This window comes from Rhyacophila brunnea, unplaced genomic scaffold (assembly GCF_057557595.1).
Source record: "Rhyacophila brunnea isolate RB1 unplaced genomic scaffold, BYU_Rbru_1.0 scaffold_79, whole genome shotgun sequence".
In the NCBI taxonomy this organism is placed as follows: Eukaryota; Metazoa; Arthropoda; class Insecta; order Trichoptera; family Rhyacophilidae; genus Rhyacophila; species Rhyacophila brunnea.
In genome coordinates, this window is record NW_028233349.1 from 1344792 (window position 1) to 1355081 (window position 10290).

Here is a 10290-nt window from a genome sequence, read left to right on the forward strand (position 1 = left end):
ATAAATAAATTGCAATTGAAATTTTTAAACTATTTAATGCCGCTAAAAAATAAATTACAATAAGATTTATAATTTATATACGTTTAAATTTAATTAATAACTTATAAAAAGATAATAATATCACAATAAAGATACCAATGATGAATAAGTATATTCCAATCAATTATATTTGGTACACTTACATTATAATTTAGGTAATCTAACAAATTAAATCTAGCAGATTGAGATTATGTTTTGGATAAAATTTACAACGGTTAAATTTTTTTTAATAATTATAAATAACCATTTAAGATAAATATTTTTATCAATTTATAAAATTATTCAAATTATCTTAATATCAAAAAAAAATGTAGAAAAATATCATTTATTCAATTTGGGTGAAAATTCATGCTCCATTTTTTATTTCAAACATAAATTTTTTTTATAAATTAATATCACTACTTCTGTATATAATAAATTGAATTATATCAAATAAGGAAACTTTGAACAAGATAAAAAGTAATAGAAAATAAGTGAAAATATAAAACTATCATATTGCGAAGACATATAGTCTTATAGATTTTCTCTGATAATTTACAGGAAACATCGATTGTTTAAAAGGCACGTTCGAAATATAATGTATTTATAGAGTAAATAATGATTATGTACATTCATACTACGCACAGAAATGATATATTTTACACATAACTACAATGGTTATTGTTGCATTTCAAAATTAAAAAAGCAATAAATGTAATGCAGAAGGAGCACAAATAAATTAAACTATATAATCAGTATTTATCGCGCATTTAAATATTTACATATACTATGCTGCAAAATTTAAAGTGAAGTTAACATAAATATTAAACAGGCTAATTTATTGTACCTAAAAAGGCTTTTAAAAACCATAAAAAATGTGAAATAATAAACAAGTAATTCTATGGTGTTAAAAAACAGCAGATAATTTTATATAGTTCAGTGTAATTTAAAACGAACAATAACAGCTTTCTATGCAATTCCACCAGCTGTTTACGATGCTTAACAAATATAATTCAGAATCAATAGAAACAATTATAAAGTGTCTGTATTTTATAAATTCGATTAATTTTTTTTGCACGTATTGTTTACTAAGTTCCTGAGCTAAGGGCTTTATTAAAGATGATACTAGATCATATGATGCGTTTTAATTTGTCAAAAACTGACATTTTCTATATTTAATCTATATAAAGTTTTTTCTGTATGGTTCGGCTATAATGTATATATTGACATAATATAAGTATTTAATATACCTTGTATTTTATTCTATCTATTTGATATTGATTTAATAAATAAAAAAGGTTTTTTTGCTATAAACTTAATACTATTTGTGTATGGAAGGCTATGGTAAGTTTTAGTTTTATCGTTTTAGTAAGTTTTTTTTAAAACAAATCTCTCATTTATATTGGACGTGTCAAACATCTACCTTTTATATAACAGAAATTTAATGGTGTATAAAATACAAATATACTTTTTTTGTTACAAAATATATATAAGCTCGTTGATAAATAAACTTCTTTAGTTTGCGAAACAATGGGAAGATTATTCGATTAGAATGCTTTTTTCGTGGGAATCCAGATCAACTATTTTTATTTATTTCGTGATTACATTTGAAACAATATTATGCCATATAAACATTTTAAATATAAAATTTATGCATGTTATATAAATATAATACCCACTAGTCGTTGAGGTAACAAAGTTCTTTGTATATTATAAAAATTTGGTCTTTCATTTAATTCTCTATTTACTGGATTCTTTATCGTTTTAATTTTTTCATGATGCGAAAAATTCTATCTATCGCATGTTAGAAATATCTTTATTATAAATTTAACTCAACTTGGGCTAAATACCTTACAGACATTTTTTTTTGAATCTAAAGAAAAAAAAATATTGCGGTCACAATATTTCGGAGTATTGTATAGTATAGAACAATTTATTATTATGTGCATATGTAATTTATATTAAAAAATCATATTTTCTTATGAAAATTACAATCAAATCATTTTTTTTATTTATACATAATGATTAGAATGAAATTTAAGTTGCATTTTTATAGATTACTTAGTTTCATATGTTGTCTATATTTTAATTATTGATCGATATATTGGCTGCATTTTAATAGCTCGTCAAGATTTCACGATCAATACAATAGATTGTATTGAAAGATAAAATTTTATGGTAGCGTATAGACTGAAAATCTTATAATTTATACAGAATGTTAAATTAGTATAGGCTTGATCTAGTAAAATTTCTGGTAATTTTTTACATTTTAATATGCATTGTGGCACTTTATGCTCCATTAAAAATCAAAATTGTTTAATTTACAAGCAAAATAAAAATGTTTTTAAAATTACTAGCTGCTTAAAGAATAATAGATGGAGGTTTTAATTGTATGAAATAATTCTTTGAAAAAATTTATATTTTTTTAAATAAATAAGTATGAATCAGTTTCAATAGCAATAATTGTTTTATCTCTCATAAGAATAGAAATCTGGTTGTCTTTATTTTTATTTTTATTTCTATTAACATATCAAAATAAAAATATTGTTTATATCATGTTTTTTTATATAAGTACATATTATCCTAGCAGTGCCTGTTAAGGAGTTAAAAATCCCGGACGAAGCAGAAGCATATATGTGAGCTCTCACACTCTGCAAGACACTTAAACACATCTCATTGAAAGGAATAAGAGCAGTTGATGAAGATAGATCAGGGGGAGGTGTCAAAATATGCATCAATTAGTTTTGCAATATTCCTAACACGCTGACCACGTATAAATAAATAATATCAGTAAAAAGAAAATAAATCTATATAATATATAAATACTAACAGTGTCGAAGCATATATTACGCAACTTGAGTATTGAAAAACACCCTTTTACTTATTAGTTATATATGAAGAAGGGGTATTGATGAAGATTCAGCAGAGATATATATAATTAAAGTATGATCAAGTGTGCTTAAAGATTGTAGCACAAAAACTTTTGACAAAATTAAATGTCACGGAAATCTACCCATTTTTTAAATTCAATCTTGGCTGTTTAAATGTATCATATCGTATTTGATGATAGTACAACATAAAAACCCAATACAAGGGTTTATAAAGAATAACTTGATATATTTATCACACTTCTTACCTAATTAAGCTGTATAAGTATAAAATTATAACCTCCAGAAATTGTATTGTTATTTCTGACCAGTATTATATAATTATTATTTAAAAAATATTTTAACGGGTAAATGAAAAGAATAAAATAAATGGTTGCAAGTTAAATCAGTACAAAAAAGATGTAACTTTAGACAGACGATAATTGCTTTGAGCTTAATAACAGGCTTTATCATAAAATTTGACTGAAAACAATAAATATACAATATTCGCCTTAAATAGCAAATAAATGACATATAGATAATTTTATAAAAGGAATATGAAATGTGAAAAAATATATTTATACGATTATATATGTTCATTCACACCGACCCATAAAAGAAAAAAAAGCTTGTTAACAGATTTCGTGTTTGATAGGACAATAAGACTATAACCAAAATAGGAATATATTGAACCGGACTAAATCTTAATTTATTTATTAAAAAATGGTTAGTTTTCAAAAAACCTTATAAAAAAGATATCAGACACATATTCGAATAATTTAAACTAAAATTTAGAGTTCAGTTAAGGTAAAAATATCTTATACCGAAAGAAATTGACATAACAAGATATTAATTTAGATCAATTACATCTATGTTTAATGTGTATAATTCTTTGCAAAAACAGATCAAAAATCGTTGTATATATGTTTGAAATGAGTATTTATTATGGAAAAATCAAAACAGAACAATAAGATCAGTCTAGTGAATAAATAGCAGACTCACTTAAAATTTAAGATTTATATAAAAAATATATATTCCGTATTCAACATGGATATATAAAAATAAACATTCGACGCTAAAGAACAAAGTTGCTAGCATAAAAGTACGGTCAACTTGAACATATCTAGATTAATATCGTCTTTTATTCTAAATAAAATTGGTAAATAATAAAGCTATTTAAGATCTAAAGTAGAGAAATCATAAATTCTATCTTCAACAGTATAATACTAGATATAAACTGCAATCGAACATATTATTCGCTTTATATATGGATAAACTATGTAGATAATTTAATACAGATTACCGTTGGTTTGCGCAGTAAATTATGAAAACTGATATCGAAACCTACTAAAACACATAAGCTTTTTATCGGATTTTACAACTTTCTTTGTATTTAGCGGGACTCAATTTTACAAAAATAAGTCAGCCAATAACCATGAGTATAGCACATCTAGCAATTTTTGTCGTGGGCCCGACCGTGTATGAATATGGTGGTGCACTTGGACATATCAAATGGGTGTAAAACTAGATTATTATTTACATATGAAAAACAGATTCTTATAGAATAAAAAATTATATTACGATTTAACTAAGGGCAAAAAATCTATTTAAAGCTATTTGTGTACAATAGAAATCAACATAAACTACCATATAAGCAATATAAAAATTTCTACCGGAAGAATGATCTAGCATAATTTGAGTGATAGTAATTTTTTAAACGTAATTTTTAAATTTAACACTACCCTGGTCCTAAGAAAATATAATTTTTAAATCGAAATAATTTAGAATTTATCGTTTCAATATAGAATTAAAATCGAGAAAAATATACTGTCTGCTAAAAAACAGTCTGCAAAGATGTATTTTTATATATAAAAAACCGGTTTCCGCAAAGCATTACTACAAATGTAAGACATTTGTAAAAATAAATTTTATATCGTCATCATAGACTAGGCGGCACTTTAAAAAAATCAACAAAAAAGATTTTTTTTGTACAACAAAAAATAAATTAAATATCCAAAAAACTTAATAAAATAAGAATCATCTTGTAGCTTATTTTAGTTGGATTTATAAGATGGTCTAAAACGGAAATATATAACTAAAAGAAAATGATAAATGATACATTTGTAAAAGACAGAAATATGTTCTTCATCGACAGAATCAAGTGTTTATATTGCAACAAAGCCATAAAAACAACGATATCATAGTAATGTTATTGCCTGATCAGATGCGAAGGCAGAATGAAATGGTAAGATATCTAAATTTTCTCTTGCAAAGGCGCTAAAACTTTAAGAAACATAAGATCTAGAATATAAACGTACAATAAATTGTCAAAAATGAACATGAATAAATAAAATCAGATACCATGATTAAATTGGATCCTCTAATTAAACACAAGAGACCTCGTATTCTATTTAATATATAAAAAATTTTTTTATATCGTTAATTAGAATAGAAATGACTGCCTTGAAAACTTAAGTGAAGAAATAATGTTAAAATGACATCTTTGCATTGAAACTTCAAATATAATGCAATTTTAAAAAAATACCATCATAATTTTGACTTAGAAACGGCAAATTTAAAAATTTACAAATACCTTTGTTACAGAAATTTAATACCGGATGATTGGAAGCTTATATGAAAATCTCATCATTAACAAGATAATTTGACTCATATTAATTATATAAAAAAGATCAGTTGACTGAAATTGATAAAATTAAGGTGTCAAAAGCTTTTAGTAAGGTTTTGTGTAATGTTCTTGCTGTTCTGTCTACATTTTAGAATATGCAATTCGTAAAAAGTATAAACTTTTCCCATGAATAAAAAAATTATATAGCTATTGCTTTTATATAACCAGAAAGAATATTTATCTAGCGTACAATAAAAATTCGAATGCTATAGAACTATAAATATAGATTTTCTAATATTTTAATTTTTTTTTGTAATTGAATTAAATTTATATATACTTATATCAAAAGAGTTTCATGATATCTATATTCTATTTAAAGTGAATCTACTATTTCAAAATTGTTATTTTGTGATTTATTATTTTGGTTTAATTTAAATTATATTTAAGTTTATAGATGTTTTAAAGCCGATAATTTGTAGCTGTCAAGAATAAAGAATGAGTCATGATTTTTTATATAGCAATTATATTTTTATATTGATTTACGTATTATTTTTATTACATTACGTTATCTTATTTTTTCTTTGTTTATTGCTGTAGCACAAAAAAAAGATAACACATGTATTTTGATGTTTGTATTATGATATTTAAGTCGGATATTATTTATCAATATTTTCTTTTAATAAACCTATTATTTGAATAGATTATTTTAACAATAATGTTATCTATTCCTTCAAGTTAATATACAATTATCATAGTTACGACAAATAAATATGAAAAACATCATAAATTTATTTATAGTGCGCATAAAAACCCCTTATAAATTTATCACAACCCATAATGTTGTTGTAAACCACGAACAATATTTTTATAATAAAAATATGTTTCCATGCATATAGTTACAAGATCCTAATGTTAATATATTGCGAATTAGTTTCGACGCGTATATAAAATTAGCATAACTTACATACCGCAATTTAAATTTAGGAGCTTCATTTAATCATTTTTTTAATAAACATATGTAATTCCGCTTGTTCAGTTTATAATATATAATATTTGCAATTATATTATCATATAAGCAATATTAATATATGGAACCCATGAGTTTCATAGTATTTAAGTTGTATGCTCGGATACATATAAATATTTTAACCATTAAACATATAATCTCGACGTTCTTTCATATTTGTATATTTTCTCACCCTTGTTATTTCAATGGTAGAATGGTACTAACACTATGATCCACTATATAGTTGAAAGCTCGTTCCTAAGTATTTGTATTGTTCTACAGACCAAACACAAATTTTTCTATGACTTTACAGCCACATCCGAAATTGTAAATTTGTTTACAGAATCGTAACAATGTATCAATATAAGCTTTTTTGTCGTCGAATTTTAAATTCATGGTTTAAAAATAAATTTGAATAAAGGAATACATTTATTACTTTCGGAAATATATTTCGGTCCTTCTATCACTCAATATTAGATAATCTTTCTAAAAACACGAAATTTATGCTAATCGTTTAGGATGTGATTTTATAAACGCGTAATTGATGGTTTTGTTTTGAATACTCTTCACCTAGATGCGTTCCTCTATTACCAAACAGGTAATTAATATTGCCCAGATGCAAGCAATACACTAAACATAATGTACTGAAACACAGTGAAAATAAAACCATATAATTATCACGGAAGTACGTATCCTGGTTTTTAGAACTCAAGTGTTATCACTCAAAGCCATTATTGTAATGAGTGTGTTTATCCTAAGAAACAGCCTAGCCAATTGATCAAATTTAAAGTATAAATCTATATTCTTGTATTTGTAAGAATTTAAATTCTCATATTAAAATAGATTAGGATTCGTGCTTTTATTTTTAAATAAAGTTAAACTTTCTTATTAGCAATGCAAAAGATAAATTTACTATATTACTGGCATCTTACTTTAATTTTACTTAACCATGCAAATTATATTTTGGTTTGTAAATATCTTTCACATAAATTCATTTTATTTTTTTCTAAGAAAATTAGTTTTTTCCTCTATTTTCAATAAAATTTAGCAAGAATTTAGATACATGTTCGTTATAAGAATGCTTAATATTACGATATCACAAAAAAAATTTGTACACTTTCTATATTGAATCATGATATTCAAACTTATTAAATAATATAAAAAGAAAAAAACTGGCTGGTAGTTTATGTTATATTGAAAAACACACAAAATATAAATTAGACATATATTTTATATTATTATAGAAAATAATGAAGATAATAATGAAAAACTTGCTAAGAAGTGATGCAAGTTAAAAAAGAAATAAAATGTGAGGTATTATTTTATTGGACACTTAATATTTTTGTAAAAAGTATATTTTATGATTATTATATGCTATGTAATAAAAAAATGTTACCTATTTTAAATTAGAAAAAAAAGTAAGCTACATAAGACCTGCTTATTTTTTGTTAGATAATTCGATAAAAAAACATTTAAATTGATTTAAGTAATTTTTCGCTTTTACTTGAAAAGTATAATTTATGTGTCTAAGAAATATCTGATATAAATTTACAAAAGCTTATATAATTAAACAGTAAAAAAATTAGGTAATAATCCATATAAATTAATTTTTACTGATATAATAAAAAAAATCGTCGATTAATATTTTTAATATCGCTTTCTAGTTAAATCCATGCGGATTGTCTTAATATACGAATATTGAATTTTATATAATATAAAATCCATATTAGTCAAGTTAATATATTTTTTAAATGATTTTTAGGCCATTTTGTTTTTTATACAATATCGAAGCTTTAAAATGGTATTCATATTAGTAATTTAACTAGGTTCTAAACATTTTGTTGCAAAAACTTTTATTTTTTTGCAGTATCAGATGTTATTAAAGATAATATCTGCTGTGTCTTTATTGTCTGACATTTATATAGTCCCAGGGTATGTAATAATATTAATAAGTATTATTACGAGACTCCATCCTTTTAAAAAATCTTCCATCCTTTTTTGAAATATGTTTTGCTGGCTATGCGCAAATGCTCTTTCGTTTTATACATAAAAGCGTCTCTCTAGAGTATTTTTCGTTTATTTGTATTACATGCATATATTGAGAACTTAATTTTACCATAGACATTTTGTTTTTATTTTTTAAAATTTAAATAAATCAATTTTTAAGTTGCATATATATTTTTTATATTATGCAGCCTCTTTAACAGAATTTATCATATTTTTCACTTGTCTTTTTCACGTATTTACAGAAATCATAAATTTTCGATTAAGAAATTTTGGTAGTTTGTTTATCAGATAAGATAATTTATGATCCGGGTACTCAATGGAATGAAAAAAGAATCGTTCCAGTTGCTTCTATCACCTTTCTTCAATGTTTATAAAGTATAAAAGATATTTTCCTTCGTTTTATGTGCTTTATCAGTAAAATGTTATAACTATTTAGATTATATTTCTATTATTCATGTGTATTATAAATGGGTAATGTTATTTTATTTTAGCAAAGCCAATTTTTTTTAATGCATAGAGTTGTAATCGATAGCTTGGGATAAACGTAAATATATCGTCATAAATCAGTTTTTTGGCATTTGCAGATTTTATTGCCCATATTAGATATAAAACACTTTTTAATTCATTTCAAGTATTGATTGATAGCCACATAATGGAATTTACTGGTTCTATCCCTAGAAGTTAGATATTGCTATATATCACATAGCATAGCCTTTAAATATCTTTTTATAAAAAAAAAACCTTTTTTTTCATGAAGACAATGGCCTATTTCGGTACATTTTAAACCTTTCATAAAAATCAAATGCTTATTTTACTATTTTAGTCATTTATAATCTTTTATAAATAAAAGTCTAGCTAGTTTTTTGCAGTACTGATTTATTTTGATAAAATTCTTTGTATTTCCTTTTATCTTTGAAATTGAATTTTGAATTTATAGATTCTAATCAAACTGGCGGTCTAACCGTCGCATTGATGATTAAACGCGTATTTCTTAGGCTGCTAAATTTACTAATTGTATCCTCTAGCTCAACGGTAAACTTTGGAGGCTGAATATTTATTTTACCCAGGTATTCCTAGAGCTTGTGGTCAGCTAGAAAGTGAATTTTATTTGTGAATATGCAATTACGTTCTATCTTTACTATACTACGCATTAAGTTATCTGTAAAACTTAAGTTTTTAAATTTATTTAGACCACGAGATGATTTTCATAATACATCATTTTTCATTTGTGACAAGACCATACCAATTGCGTAATGCGTGACATCAGTAGTTGTATAAAAATTTTATCAGTTTTTGGTGGTTTATTTATGTTTTCGAACAAAAATAATTAGTCTTTTAGTTTCGGCTCTTATTCTATATTTAATAAATTCCATGCGTACCTTTTTAGGTTTTATCTTGTATATTATATAATAGTTTCGTTGTCTTATTTCAATTTTGTATTATTTTTGGTGTATAGCACGCACCATAATGAATGATGTTTCTGGTATATTCACATGGGTTAAATGTATTTGTCTGCTGTTATATTGAATGATCAGGTTTAAGAAGGCCACCTGTATTAATATTTACAAACTTCGTATGTCTGCGTAAAGATTCGACTTTCATATTTGAAAAAAATCCTATACGTGGTTATAAGTTTCGAGAAGACATTTTCGAGGTAGCTTAATTAAGTTCGATGCATACTATAAACACAATTCTTTTCCCAAATAAATCCATTAAAGATCTTACTTGCTTATTTTTAAATATCTCACATATTAGTCTTGTAAAAA